The sequence below is a fragment of the Symphalangus syndactylus genome, chromosome 4, assembly GCF_028878055.3.
Source record: "Symphalangus syndactylus isolate Jambi chromosome 4, NHGRI_mSymSyn1-v2.1_pri, whole genome shotgun sequence".
Taxonomy (NCBI): domain Eukaryota; kingdom Metazoa; phylum Chordata; class Mammalia; order Primates; family Hylobatidae; genus Symphalangus; species Symphalangus syndactylus.
In genome coordinates this window covers 119,337,081-119,353,291 of record NC_072426.2, presented here as the reverse complement: position 1 = coordinate 119,353,291, position 16,211 = coordinate 119,337,081, and the positions used below count along the sequence as shown (strand labels likewise).

General features: G+C 41.6%; 1 long non-coding RNA gene across 1 annotated transcript; it reads left to right on the top strand.

Annotated features, from left to right (window-relative positions):
* Window positions 1–8,323: 8,323 nt before the first annotated feature.
* On the top strand, window positions 8,324–13,202 carry LOC134736498 (uncharacterized). The gene is made up of 3 exons (XR_010120555.1): window positions 8,324–8,544; window positions 11,148–11,217; window positions 11,408–13,202. It is a non-coding gene; the product is annotated as an uncharacterized lncRNA (long non-coding RNA).
* Window positions 13,203–16,211: the final 3,009 nt, after the last annotated feature.

Sequence of the window (16,211 nt, the reverse complement as noted above, 5' to 3'; positions counted from 1 at the left end):
AAGGAAGAAGAGAAGGGTGAGAAGAGCCTACCCTCACCCTCTCACAGTGGTACAGCTCTCAGAAAGTCAGCCTGCTCAAGAAGAAACCACAGAGCAAGTAGTTCCTGTGAGAGGAGTCCTGCGTTGGGCAGGAATGGCCAGGCTCTAGTATCCCCACCATGCTCAATCTTTTAAGATAACATGGTTTCAGTATGCGTGCATGTTGCACAGGGTCCAGAAGGTTCTGCAGCTGGAGGCTGTCAGCTAACTACACTCCCCACAACAGGCTGTCTCTTGAAGGGAGTTCTGAATGGCACAAATCCAGGACCACCGCAGTTCATCCTGTGTGAGCTACCTCTCCATGCATGATCAAGGGGCTGCTCCTCCACAGTTACTGTGAGCTTTGCTTCCTGAGGATAAGCTCAGAAGAGGGAGGTCAGATGAACCTCAGCCCCCATCACTGCGATTAGTTTTGGAGTTGCAACCAGCACTCATTTTCTCTCTTCTCCACTGTTTATTCCAACTACCCTTTACCCTTGGCTATTATCTCTGCAAGTCTTGGAGGCTTACTTGATGATGTGTTCCAGACCACATTACTGCAGGGGCTGAGCCCTGAGTAATCTCTGGCCAAAGTTGCTATACAAGGGGGTCCCTTCACACTACAAGTGGGCATGGGACTACTAAGAGGCACCCAAGTAGGTTACCTGAGCGCTATATGTGTGCAATGACTCTGCCCATTATATAAAAATGTTCTTACCTCCTCTTGCTGATCAAGATCAATTACTCCTGCCAGGATGGTCATTTCTCTTCTCACTTGCTGGTCTCTGGACACAAAGAGCCCAAGGTGCCCTGGAAGGCTGCCTTAATTTTGTGTTTAATGGAACTCTGGCTTTTCTGCCTGGCTAGAGTGCACCCACTTTGAGGACGAGGAGCTCTAACCCTACAGCCCCCACAGTTGTGCAGCCATGAAGTGAAATGACCCCTGTGAGTCATTGGAATGGATGAGAAGATGGTAGAAAGGAAGGTATTCCTGCCCCTTGGTTCCTGGGTCTGTGCATACTTCTCAATGGGGACATAGCTAGATCATGGAAGTTCATGCTGTTAGACCCATCTCTGCTTCCATGGCAGCTTCATTCATGTGCAGGTCATGCTAATTCTGGGGTAGCCAATGACAAAGCCTGGATAATATTGGCTGCCCAAGTCATTTTTGTCTACTTGCTTATTCAGTGCCTCTTCCTTGGAAAATGCTTTCTGGCAGGGTCATCACTTTCTTCATGTTTCCAAGAACCACCCAGCCATAAATTTGCCTATCTTCTAAGATCCTTGACAGGGTGTTAAAACCAATGTCCCATAGTGTCCCGAGACTACAAAGTCTTGCTTTTCCAGTCTTATATCCTGGCCTCTTTGATCAAACACCATCAACATCAAATCCCGGGAGTACTTCCCTTGGCTTCTGCCAGTTCATGGTGGCTAATTCTTCCAGCTTTTTGGGATGTAATCTTTTTCTTCCCTTATCAGGCACAGCATGTCCTCAGAAGTGGGGTGCTAGGGTTTAACCATGTTTATCCATCTGGCTCTAAGAGAAGAGGTAGTAAACTGAGGAGACTCTTGTTGTGTTGAAGAAAAGAGGCCTCTGCAGTGTCCTCCTTTCTGGGCAAAGCTCTAAACTTGTGGGAGATGGGACACTTCTGCAGCCTCTAATGGCTTGGGAGTTTGCAGGGCCACCGTCTTCAGGGGTCCTTCACCCAGATGTCCGTATTCCATATTTCAGGGTCCCTGCTTTTCTCAGCTAGGGCCCTGACCTTAGCATAGCAGACCTGCCTTGGCTGACCATTCATTGTCTTTGCAGTTCTGCAACTCTATTAAGTGTTGACTTTATACCTCAGCTATGTCCACTTTGCACTGCCGAAGACAAGGGATGCTTTGAAAGCTACCAAGAAGGACCTTTGTCTTTCATACTTATTTTTTAAACACAGGTTTATTAAGATAAAGTCTACATATAGTAAAATTTAGATGTATAGTTTGATCAGTTTTTGAAAAATGTATATATTAGTGTAACAACCACCACAGTTGAGATAAGGAACATAAGCATCACCCCAAAAAATTCCTTCATGATGCTCCTTTGTAATTAATCTTCTTGCCAACTCCAGCCCCTGGTAATCATGGTTCTGATTTCTGTCCCTGTGACTTTTTAAAAGTATCACATAAGTGGAATCATTCATGAGGTCTTTTGCACCTGACTCTTTTCATTTTAACACATTTGAGAGTCATTCTTGTTGCTGCATGCATCAGTAGTTCATTCCCTTTTGTTTTTAATAGTATAGATGCATCACAATTTGTTTATCCATTCCTCATTAGGTGGACATTTTGGTTGTTCCAGGTTTGGGTAATTATGAATACAATTTGTATAAACTTTCACATTCAGGTCTTTATGTGAAGCTATGCTTTCATTTGTCCTGAGTAAATAGCCAGGAATGGGATTGTTGGGTTACATGATAATGTGTATGTTTCAGATAATTTAAAAATACTGCCAAACTGTTTGACAACATGGCTGTACCATTTTGCATTCCCACCAGTGATCTATGAGAGTTACATTTGTTACACATCTTTGTCAGGACTTTGTGCTATCTGTAGTTTTAATTTTTGCCATCAAAACTATAATACATATATGGTGATATTTTATTCTATTTTGCATTTTTCTAATAATTCATCATATTGAGCATCTTTCCATGTGCCTATTTGCCATCCATATCTCTTGTTTGGGAGCTATTCAAGCCTCCTCTCAATATTTGGCATCTGTTGGGTCTTCCCATTTTTTAAAATGGCTTTTGGTTTTTCACACATAGTTTTTAGTGTTAATTTGTCATAATCCCTTTGCAGGGCATAAAACAAATTAGTAAAATCCCATCAAGTCCATTGTCCTTGTACACACTGTTCCCCTCATAATTTTTGAAGGCCTGATTTCCCGAATCACCACCAATGAAAGTTTCAGCAATTAGGCTGCCATCTTGTGCCAAAGATTATCCATGCCCCACATTCCATTCTAGAGGAGATCTTCCTTACTGGCCAGAAAGTGAGTGATCCAGTCCCCAAACCTCTTTGACTACCTGCCTTCTTGGATTAATCCTGGTTCCAGTTCGGTCCTCTGGGAAGCAGGTGTCAAGATGGAATTAGAAGGGCAAACGATTTATTGGACAAAACACCTGTGAAAGGTAAAGGGATGAGGGAGCAGAAGTAGGCAGTGCAAATCTTCAGACCATGATGTGGCTCTGACATCTGTGAAAGGAAATGAGGAAGGAAGAAGGGTTGGGTAAGAAAACGCTCCAACTGAAGTGCAGTCTGAGAAAATCAGCCAGCACAATGGGGAACCTCAGAGTAAATATTGGCCGTTAGAAGAGTCCCACGTTGGGCAAAAATGATGAGCTCTAGTACCCCTGCCTGCTCAGTTATTGACTGGGAACAGCCCATGGGGAGCATGACCTCGGTGTGCACCCTATGGCAAATCCCAAAGGTACTACAGCTGGAGACTGAAGGCTTACTGAACTCATGGCAGATTTACTTTGGAAGGGGCATTTAGATGGCTCAGCTCCACGGCTGCTGCAACTCCACTGGTGGGGAGGATTAAATAGGTAGTGATGGTGGGGGACAGAGTTGAGAGGGAAGGAGACTCAGTGCATGGAGATCAAAGAGAGACTTTGGAGGACAGTATAGCAATGTCCAGCAAGAATGTGGTTAGACTCTACTCCAAGTGTTGCATAATGAAAGCTTTCCCTTCCATCTCCCCACTGAGTCCCCTGTTGTTCCAATATTGCTCTGTCAGGAGGTTAACAGAAAGATCAGTTCTGCTTCAGACTTAAAGGAGGAAAACCTTACAGTTTCACATGAGAATAACTTTGACCCCATTTTACAGTTTAAAAAAAATCACAAAAGTACCAAACCCTTAAAATCATGTCTTTAAATAAAACAGTATTCTAGTCTTTTCCATGTCTGACTCATCCTTCACCCAGCTACCAAATATATCTTCCTAAAATATTTCTCTGCACACATGTCTCTTGAATAACCTGTTAACAGGGCTCAAAGCCCCCATCTAACTCTCCAAACTTTTCTACTATTCTTCAATACAACCGTCTGCTCCCAGTCTCCTTTTTAGAAACACAATCACATGTTTCCTCTGCCCTGCCTTTGCTTGCAGCATCAGTCTTTCACCAAAGGACCACTACCCACAGCCAGCCAATAGACATGGTATGTTTGGCTCATACAGTGTTTTGATTTTTACAAATTCTTGTCAACATTTAAACATCACCAATTTCACAACAAAATTTAAATTTCTCACTTTTCCTGAAAAATTAGAAGACCTGGTAAGACTGGGCCCTCCCCTGGCAGCATTCATTGTTGGGCACAGGAGCCCTGTACAAATGGAACACGTGCTCCCCACAACCACCCCAGCCTGACTCATGTGATGCATGGCTCTAGTAAGCTTTTAAATTTCTTTTCTTTTTTCTTTTTTTGGAGACAGGGTCTCACTCTGTTTCCCAGGCTGGAGTGCAGTGGCACGATTATAGCTCACTACAGCCTCAAACTCCTGGGCTGAAGCGATCATCCTTCTCAGCCTTCTAAGTAGCTGGGACTGTAAGCATGAGCCACCCTGCCCTGCAGCACTAGTAAGATTTTGAGTTTGCAACCCCAGCTCTCATTGTCTCCCTGCCTGGAATACACTTCCCATTTCTCTCCTCTCCCTTCCAAGGTCACCTCCTTTTCTAATCTGGTTCCCTGCTCCTCCATTACTGTTCCTCCCTCTGAATGCACTCATTATTTACATGGCTCCTCTTGCACTTGAGGCTCCTCAGGATTCCATTTGTCTTTGTGTCCTGATTTCTCAAATTCTTTGAGGATGGACCCAGTGTCAAGCACTTAGTGCCCCACACTTAGTAGGGGAACAATAAAGGTGTGTTGTTGTGCTGCCTTTGACACACATGTACATTGTGCTTTTAGAAGTTGCTATAAATGCAATCTGAAACATCATGAGCAGAAAAGGAGGGCTTCTTGGCTGGTGAACTAGAAATGCAAGGAAGTAGCTGGGGACAACCAGAACCAGAAACCTGAATGCTGTCAGTTCTTGATTTCTCTCCCACTCTCAAGTTCGTTCTTTATTTCTTCCCCAGATTTCTGTGTCTGAGTCATTGTTGCCTACTATCTGCTGCAGACAGGATTTTTCACACAGAAGACATACCTGCTGACAGCTCTGGGGTTGCTTTCACAAAGCTCCATTTCTCTATTCAATTGAAAAACTTTCAAGACAGGACTCAGACTGGCTTCATGGAATCATATGCCAACCCCTATGTATAGGAGATGGGATACTACCACACATAAACCCAAATGCAAAAGGAGCAAATCTGTAAAACAAAGGGGAGGCACTTCCTAGAAGAAAGGAGAGGCTGGGTACATTGGCTCACATCTGTAATCCCACCACTTTGGGAGGCTGAAGAGGACTGATTGCTTGAGCCTAGGCGTTTGAGACCAGCCCGGGCAACACAGGGTGATCCTGTCTCTACCAAAATAAATAAATAAATAAATAAATAAATAAATAAATAAATAAATAAATATTAAATTATCTGGGTGTGATAGTGCATACCTGTGGTCCCAGCTACCCAGAGAGCTGAGGAGAAGGATCAGTTAAGTCTAGGAGGTCGAGGCTGCAGTGAGCTATAATGATGCCACTGAGCCCCAGCCTGGATGACAGAGTTAGACCCTGTCTCAAAAAAAAGGAAGGAAGGAAGGAAGGAAGGAAGGAAGGAAGGAAGGAAGGAAGGAAGAAAGAAAGAAAGAGAGAGAGAGAAAGAAAAAGAAAGAAAGGAAGAGAAAAAGAAAGAAAAGAAGAGAGAAAGAAAGAAAGAGAGAGAAAGAAAGAGGAGGAGAGAAAAGAAAGAAAGAAAGAGAAAGAAAGAGAGAGAAAGAAAGAGGAGGAGAGAAAAGAAAGAAAGAAAGAGAGAGAAAGAAAAGAAAGAAAAAAGAAAGGAAGAAAAAGAAAGAAAGAGAGAAAGAGAAAGAAGAAAAGAAAAGAAAAGCCAAGGAAGAAAGGAAGGAGGAGGAAGGAAGGAAAGAAAGAAGGAAAGAGAAATATAGGTAGAACATGTTAGAAGATGTTTACAGGGTTAGAACACATTGAAAATAATTTTTTTGTTTTTTCTGTATGAGCAATTTATACCACTTACATATCAGTTAAATTAAGTGTGATTCATGACTTTCTTTTTTATTGTAGTTTGGAGAACTTTTCTTTCTATTTATTTCTGATTTTATTTTAATTTTAGCAAAGAAATTCATGTACTTAGTTTACAAAACTCAATCATTATAAGTCTTTAATTTAAAAGAGAAAAAAACATCCCCTCTCTATCCTGATTTCTGCTCCCAGAGGAAACATTTTCAAATCTTTCAGCCATCACTTCTATATTTACCTTCATATTCTTAAATAACATTATTGCATTGCTATGCCTCGATCTTTAGCTTTTAGACATAATGTATTAGCTTTCTAATCTGGAAGTTGAGTCTCCAGCTTTCTTTCTACTCCCTCCCCCTTGCACACTATACAGATGGTTCCCAACTTATGATGGTTTGACTTTAAATTGGTCTGCTTTATGATGGTGTGAAAGCAATACACATTTCAGTAGAAACCATACTTCGAGTACCTATACAATCATTCTGTTTTTCACATTCAGTACAGTATTCAATAGATTACATGAGAAATTCACCACTTTATTATAAAATAAGCTTTGTGTTAGGTAATTTTCCCAACTGTAGGCTAATGTAGGTGTTCTGAGCACATTTAAGGTAGGTCAGGCTAGAATAAGCTATGACGCCTGGTAGGTTAGTGTATTAAATGCATTTTTGACTTACAATATTTTCTACTTAATGAAGGTTTTATCGGGATGTAACCCTATCATAAATCAAGGAGCATCTGTACTCCTTACATGGTCCCAAAAGAGTTATTACACAATTTCGGTTGAAGTCATTCTTATGACCATGAAAATATTGTTAACAGTTGGGGCATGTGATCGTGTTTTATCTTTTCTTGTCTAATTGTTTTGTTTCCTACAGAAAACCACCCCTATGTGACTCTCATGTATCAGCTCCTTCATATGACCAAATGCATCAGGCAGTCTCTCAGTGTCATTCTTTACCCTTGACTACCTTCCTCCTGCACCTGCTGTCCTCTTGCTAGGCTGGCTCCAAAGCTATGGCCCCAGGACTTCCTGTCACCATCACCCTGGGAATTCCCCTTGCCTATCTTCCATATTGGATGCCCCGTTTCCTCTTCCTTGGGTTATCATGTCATGTTGGTGGAGCACATCCTCCAGGAGCTTCCTGAAAAAGAAATTGAAGGGAAATTTGTGGAGACCTTGCATGCTGTAAAATGCAATTTCTACCCTCAAACTTGATTGATAATCTAGATATGAAGAGAATTATAGATTAGAAATATTTTCCAGCAAATTTTTAAATTTTTAAAGGCACTGCTATTTTGTTTCCTTACTTGAAGTATAAGAAAATACCTCAGGGGGCTGGGCGCAGTGGCTCACGCCTGTAATCCCAGCACTTTGGGAGGCCAAGGCGGGTGGATCACGAGGTCAGGAGATCGAGACCATCTTGGCTAACATGGTGAAACCCCGTTTCTACTAAAAATACAAAAAATTAGCCGAGCGCGGAGGTGGGCGCCTGTAGTCCCAGCTACTCGGGAGGCTGAGGCAGGAGAATGGCGTGAACCCGGGAGGCAGAGGTTGCAGTGAGCCGAGATTGTGCCACTGCACTCCAGCCTGGGCAACAGAGCGAGACTCCGTCTCAAAAAAAAAAAAAAAAAGAAAATACCTCAGGGAATTGAAGGAACGGCTGCTGAGGGAAGAGCACTCCAGATCATGGATGTCCAGTGCAAAGAGCCTGGGGTGGGGCAGAAGCAAGCCTGGCATTGTGGAGGAACAGATGGCCTGGGGAAGCTGGACCAGGGTTTGTGAGGGGGAGAGAGGTAAGATGTGGATTGCAAGAAGTAGTCTGTGGCCAGATTATATCAGGCTTTGGAGGTTTTTTTTGTAAGGATCTGGCTTTTATCCTGAATAAGCTAGGGAGCCAATGAAAGGTTTTGAGCAGAGAAGTGTCATGATCTAAATCATATGTTTAAAGCATCAGACTGGCTGCTGTGTTGAGAATAAACTGGTGGGCTAAGGCAGCAGGAGGGAAACCAGTTAGGAGGTGATTGCAGTAAGTCAAGCAAGTGATAACGGGCTTGTACCTAGCTAGTGGGATTCCAGTTAGTGATGTTGAAAGTGTTGAAAAGTGTTCCGTTTCTGCTTTTTTTTTTAATGTGAAACCAACAGGATATGCCAATGATTGTAAAGCATATGATGATGATATAGGATAAAGGAAGAGAGGAGCTAATTAAATATGACACCGATATTTTTATCCTGAACAAATGGAAGGAAGGAATTGTTGAAATAGAGACGTCTCTAGGAAGAGCAGAAGCTGTTTTGACCATTGCAGTTTGAGATACCTATTAGACCTCTGCTTGGAGATCCCAAACAGGTAGCTGGATATGGGAGTCTGGGGTTAAGGAGAGGGGTGTTGGCTAGATATATAAGCTTTGAAGTCATCAGCCTCTAAATATTGACAAAACAAGTGAGGTGGCAGAGGAGTTAGTGAAGATAGAAAAAAAAGAGGTCTGAGAGTTGAGATCTGCAGCATCCCCATATATTAAAGATTAAGGAGCAGAGGAAGAATCCATGCAGGAGATTGAGAAGGAGTAGTCAGGGAGGTAGAAAGCAAGCCAAGAGACTGTCTCAAGAAGAAGGGAGTGATCAACTGCTGACTAAGTAAGATAAGGACTGAGACTTAGCAACATGGAAGCCATCAGTGATTTCACAGGTCATTAGCTCAACCTGTGAGAATGAAAACATGACTGAAGTGAGTTCAAAGGGAAGTGGAGGAGTGGTCTTAGAGACAGTGAATGTAGTCAGTCCTTTAAGTTTTGTCCTGAAGGGGAGTCGAGATATGATATAAGGAAAAGATTTCATTTTTCCAATGGAAGATATTATAGCACATTTGCTTGCTGGTGAGAATGATCCAAGAGAGAAGGAAAAAACTGATAAAAGACAGGGAAAGAAGGGACAAAGTACAATTACTAAAACTTTCAAGGAAGGAGAAGAAACTAAGGCTATAAGTTAGAGGGATCATCTTAGCTCAGGGGATGGAACCTGTGTGCACTGTAGCACGCAGGGTGCACTAACAGATGCAAGTGAATGTGATGATGGGAATGAGCAGGGGCATTTTCAGGTTGCTTTAATTTTCTGAGTGAATTTGGAGGTAAGGACATGAACTTGAAATGAGGGTGGAAAAGGAGATATTGTAGGAAAAGATACAAAATAGTCATTTAGGAGGGTGGGAGAGAAACTAAACAAGGAGAATAGGGCAGTAAATAGACTAGGAAGACATAGTGGGATTGCTGAGTAGCACAAAAGTCTCACCAGAGGTGAGTGATGATGAGTTTAAAACAGGACTGCCTGGTTTGGATGCGGATTTTCTCCTGCCATATTAAGCTGCATGCATGTGCAAACATCACGTGTGGGGAATTGAATTAAGCCAGGATTGGGTCATTTTCAAGAAAATACAATGAAAGGAGAGAAGGGCAAGAGAGTTGAAAGTGTATGCAAGGGAATTTACACTGATGGACTGTAGAATCTACACAGGGTAAGGACGCGAGGTGAGTGTGGGACAGTGAAAAGGTGGTGGCATCAGATTAACTAATTTTCAGTCCCAAAGGACCAGAAATAGTTTAGGAATTGGGATGTTAGTGGGAATAAACTATTAGGTTGGTGCAAAAGTAATTTACTTGTTTGTTTGGTTTTTCTGTTTGTTTGTTTGTTTTGCCATTACTTTTGCACCAACCTAACAGGAAAAATAGGCGGTTATGGTCAGAAAGTGGGAAGCTTGAAGTTGAGACTATCAAGTTAATATCAGTGCAGTCATTGGTAATGATAACGTCTAGGATCTAAGCAATGGGAAGAAAGAAGTTGGCTGAAGAAATGATGGGAGTTAATTAAATAATTGAAGAAAAAGAAGTCAAGGCACTGAGAGCATGTTCAGTTGGCAGAAATTCCATGACAGCATCTAGAAGAGCATATTGGAGAGAGTGAGGATAAGCTTGGATTTTTCACTCGTTGAACTTGTTCTCATCAGCCTATGAATCTGGAGAATCTTATCCTTCTGTTCTAGGGAAGTTTTAAAATTCTTTCTTTTATAATTTCTCCCCTCTGTTTTCTATATTTTGTCTTTCTTAAAGTCCTGTTAGTAAATGATGGTCTCCTAGTTCAGTTCTCTGATTTACTTGACTCTTCCATTTATCCATCCCTTTGTCTTTTTACTTAGTTTCTTGAAGACTTACCTTCTAGCCCTTTTATTGAATCTGTTATTTCTGTTACCCTATTTTCATTTACCAAGAATGATTTCTTATGCCCTACATATTCCTTTTTTCATGTAACCACACATTCTTATTTTGCAGATGTAACGTTTTATCTTTTTTTTGAGGTCAATGATACATTTAAGTGTTCTTTTCATTGCACTCTTTGTTACTCCAAGTTGCCTTTATTCATTTGTTTGTTTATTTTAATCTTTAATATTTTATGTTAGAGAATTTCCTCACATGTCTGTGATACTTGATGGTTCACACTTAAGAGTGAGGCACTTAAAAAGTGAATGAGAAGCTTTGTGTGTATTTGCAGTGTTGGGTGTCAGTTGCTATCGTTTACTGTAGAGCAATCAGTCAGGCATCTGGTCATTTCATTGGGAGATTTTAAAATGTCAGTATATAAGTCTTTTCTCCAATCAGTTGGTTTTGTCAAAGGGGACTCTTCCAATTCCCTGCCTAGGGAGTATAAATCTAGTTGCCAGTGCCCTAACTGCAAGTGAGGGAAAAAGAGTGGGAGTCTCACTAATTAGTATATGGCATGTAGACTTGACCTTGATCATCCTTTTTCAGCCTTACTCCTATCCTCTACAAAACATGGTATCATTGGGTCTGAAAATCCCTGGCTCTATTTCCCTAGAATTAAACCAGTTGCCTGCTGGGCTGGTTGGTGTACAGAAGAAGAGAAGGATTCTGAGGGGTCATCTCCAGTCCCATTTTTTTTCAGCCCCAGCCTGCATCCCTTTCTACAGAAGTAACAACAATTTCCAGTTTCTGAGCCTTTCCAGGGTTGTACAGTAGGTATTCATTTGCTTTTTGATATTTTCCACAGCAAAGCAAACTTTCTTGCTGCTCTGTTAACTTCGTTACCACTCACCCGTCTGCCTTCTGTCTTCCAACATTTTGTTGCTAGCTCTTGTCTGCTGTTGCCTCTTCTGTTCTCTTTATCCTTCCAGGTTTCATAAGATTGTTTTTATTCCTTTTCAGTCATTTCAGAGAGGCTTCAGGATGGAGTTGTGATAAACGCATGTGTTCAGTCTACAATGTTTAACAGGGACTGCCTCCTGATTTTTTCATGTGAATTACTGGGGAGTAGGTAGTAGACTATGTTGATGCCCTTCTTCATGTCCCTTTGACTCTGAGTTGACCTGTAGCTGCAGTGAACACTTCCTAAGGATGCTGATGGCTTCCCCCATCAAGCACCTGCCTCATTCTGCTTCTCCGAGGATTTCCTCCAGTAAACCAAGAGCTTGCCCGACACTCACAAGGTATCCTGGAATTGCTGGGGACTGAAACCCCTCAACCCATGAAGAATGAGGGTCAGTGGATTACTAGCAACCGTCCCATACCTTGGTGGGACTATTATAAGGCATTCTGCTTGGTTCCTCAGAGGTCCCAAAGGGGATTGAACCAAAGTTGCCCACAGTAGAAACCCATTCACCAATTCAATTTTCATTTCACCTCTCTCAATTTGCACACTTACTCACTTGTTCTGCCTGGAATACTCTCCAAGATAAACTCCTGTATCCAAAGCTTTGTCTCAAGGTCTGATTTGGGGGGAACTCAAACTAAGATAATAGGTACTGGAAGTGACTACAGAAAGTATATTCTCAATGGTATGGAGGCAACAAAAACCCCATTAATGGTGGTGAGTAAGGTGGTGACAAACCCTGGCACTTTGAAGAATTTCATTACCCACAATTGACCCATGGTGTACTTGGATGAGGTAAAGATGAAAGGAGATGCTTACCTTATGCAATAATGCTAACTCCTGAAAGATACAGGGCGGTGATAATCACAGGAACTGAAGAGTTGTCTTGTTCTTGTTAACTCCCCTAGAAGAATTGGGAAAAAAGGAAAGATAGGTTTACAACATCCAACTATCCATTCAGAGCAGAGCAATGAAAGCCAGAAGGTCTCCTTGGGAGGATTTAAAGAGACCCCCATTTTCTGCAACCAGAGGGCAGGCTGTTCTTAAAAAAATGACATTCAGGGGTTCATGGCAAGAGGAATTGAACTACAGAGCAGATCGAAGACACAATCCAGGCAGGCCTCTCATGCAAAAGTCAAAGCCCTAGAGGAAGGAAATTGTCCTTAAAAACTACTGGGATGCAGGCAGGCATCTGGATAGATGTGCTAGATAACCTTGAACCCCTAGATTCCCTGAACAACCCCGGCTAGCAGGAGTATCCTGCACCCTGTTACTTGAACAGAACAGCTTCCCATTGCCTAGAGACTCTACACAGTCCTCTGAAGCAGACACCTCCAAGATTACTTAAAGGTCTGCTACTGCCTGCCCTCGTTGCCTCTATTCCCAAAACTGGGAACAAGTCTCAGCATGCCCTAAGCAGGGTAACACAGTTCTTGCTGTGAGAGATGTGACAGATTGTATTTTCTAAAGAAGGCTGCAACCATGTCTCTCATCCCAAATGCTCTTCTACAATGCAAACCTGTCATTTTTCTACCAAGAGATGAAATCTAATTTCAGTGCCCTTGAATCTAAGCTGGACTTTACTTGCTTTGACCTGTAATGTACAGAAGTGATGCTGTGTGATTCTTACAGCTGAGCATAAAAGGTGATGTAGCTTCTGCCTTGTTCCTGGGGACATTTGCCTCTGTGGGATTGAGCTACTACATAAGAAGGCCACTACCTTGAGGCTGCCATGCTGGAAGAAAGTAAAGCCACATGAAGAGCAAGTAAACTGGTTGCTTTAGCAAGATCCTTCATATTGATAGTGAATGTGCACTTCTGTCTTTCTCTTGTGAATGCAAACCACTTTTTCAATAGTCTCACGCTAAGTGCCAAAGATTGTTATTTTTGTTGAACTCATTCTCTTTATCATTCACTACCTGGCCCTAGGAATTTGTTCAATGATCCTCATTTCTGTTACAATATAGTCTTCAGTGACCTTGATCATCTTGACATTCTATAGAACATCATCCTGGCCCATTATATTAATGACAGAATAATAATTGAACTTGGTTTTTAGGAAGGAGCAAGTATACTGGTTTTAAATACTTCATGCTGAAGGAATGAGAGATAAGTCCTACAAAGTTTTGGAAGTCTGCCACATCAGGGAATATTTTACGGGCCCAAAAATCCAGGGGTATGTTGAGACACCGTGCTCAAAAGAATACTTTGCATTTCCTACCACTAAGAGAGAGGCACAGCACTTGGTGAGCTGCTTTGAATTCCTGAGGCAAAAAAATAATAATAATAAATACTACCCATGAGAACGATGCTCTGATCTATTGTATCAGAAGACTATTGGCTTTGAGGGGGTCTGAGAGAGTATCTGAATAGCCTTTTAAAGACTTAAAAAGGCACTGGCTTAGGAATTGCACCTTGCATGGCTAGGTCATTGTCCTCGAGGATACAGCATGTTTGTTGAACCAGTGATCACTATATGCAATCACTGTGCTGTTTTCCCAGCATTTGGAATACACAGGAATGATAATTAAAGGATACAAGTAGGACTGACTTAAACACCCTCCCTTTGACCCATTAGTGGAAATTATGTTTTTAATTCTTACAACTTTAGGCTCTTCCTGATTAAAAGCCTTGGTCTCAGGATGTGTGTACAGAGGGAGACAGTAAGTGTTCCACTGCATCAGTGCAGTACCACCTGAGGATTTGGGCATCTCCATACTGACAGGTCAGCAGGCAAAAATGGGAGTACTATACTGGCAAGGATACCTGACTGATTATCTTGAAGAGCTGGAGTTGCTGCTACATAATGGGCCCAGGGAGGAAGGTGTCTAGAACTTGGGGGAATCACTCAGGCCCCCCTTAGTGCTTCTCTGTCTGGCGATAATAGCAGAGAAGCAATTGAAGTAGGCATGTCCTCACAAGGGCAAGGTAATCAAGGCCCAGCCACTCAGAGATGAAGGTCTAGTCATTCACTGAGCAAGCAATGATGACTAGTGGAAGTGCTAGCCAAGGATTCGGGAAATCTAGAAGAAGTGGAATTGGAGAGAGATGATGAGTATAGATTATAGCCTTGGGACCAGCTGCAGCAGTGAAGATTGTGACTTGTTCCATATATTCTTCTATGTTCAGTCATTTTTGGAGATTGCAGCCAGCTACAACTCTGAAATGTCAGTAACAGAACAAACTCAGGGTGGGCAGGAGAGGATCTGCTGAGAGCAAGGAATGAACATGGTAGTCACTATTGATACCCTGCCCATGGCCCCCGGCTCACCTGTTAGCTCCCCGGCAGCTTGCAAACATGTCTATACACACTGCCATCTTCCTACCATGAGTGCCATAACTCTCTGCTTCTCTGCTGAGGCCCTTCTCAGCTCACAGTGCGAGTAGCCTGCAAGTGCTAAGGGCATAATGCCTCCAAGATCAACCTTTAATCAGCGAGGTTCAAGAGTCAGAAGAGTGAATTCCTTCTCAGATACATTCTTTCTGGTTTTTCAGAGGCTCCCCAGAGGAAGTGTGCCCCAGTTGCTTAGGAAAAATGGAACCTACTCATTAAGGCACCCCCTTTTTACTTTTCTCCTTTCTTTCTCTCCCTTTCCCCACTCCATCCCATGAAGTTCCTGGGATCACCAAATAAACTATCTGTAATCAAATCTTTATCTCACTCTGCATTCTGAGGAACCCAAACAAAGATGGTAAGTTTGCCTATCTACATTTATGTCTTATTTGCTACAGATATTACTAGTAATTTTCTTGACAAAAGTAATATGATATCCGCTGATAGGCCAAAATAATACATATTTATAGTGATAACTGCAGCAAAAATGTCAAGACCAATTTTAAAAAGTTATTTTCACTAGTTTAAGAAAAATGAAGAAATTGAACTTTTAAAAAATGCAGTAATACCTCCTAACACTTTATGAAGAGTAATATTTTCATAACTGTAGAAATGGTTGGTAGGGCTGTCAACTATCCAAGTATTATATTGAAATAGCTGTCATTGCACAACTACTGTGACTAATGAAATCAACATTTTCACCGTGCAGGCAAAATAAACGTCATGAGTCAAGTTTAATAGGTATATTTTTTTCTTTAAAAGTTGTTGAACTATCTACGTTACTCAACCCTTAATTTTTCATTTTACAACAGAGTTTTCACATACACAAATACACATACACACACACTTGCATTCAGACATACATGTACACATCTTTTAGTATTTTAAGTATTTTCAAAGTGTAGCTCTACAGACTCATGCATTTTAACTTTGGTAATGCATGCAGTATTCCCTTTGGAATGCAGCTTATGAAGAAATCCACGCTGGGGGCAAGTATATAGTAATTCTTTCTTTATCTCCTGCATATATTAGGAAACCCTCCAGGAAGGATATTACTAAGACAAATTTAGAAAGACCTCCACATTCACAGAGACAAAAATATCAGTGGCATCCTGAAAAAGCCAATGAGTGATCAAAAATCAGAAATAAACAAGCTTTGCTCATTTTAAGCCATATAAATATTTGTTGAATAAATCCTGTTTTGTTTTCACTTTTGATGGGATGTTAGTTTGTGAAATCAAATGACACCCAGATTCTTTCTTCCTATAGGCTTATGAATACCCAAATATGGCATTTTTTTGACTCCATATACAGGCTTTGTTGAACACGGATTGTTTTCGTCTACCTTTCTCCATTTCAATCACATGGTTCTAGTGTGAACTTCTAATTTCAGACCCCTGATCTCTCAGTTCCAGTCAAAGGGCAGGAATGTGGTTAATTACCATGCATCATGCACTGTCTTTAGTGATTATTCTAAGAGGATATGAAAGGTAAACCAATCAAAGGCCTTCACCAGGATTCTGAAG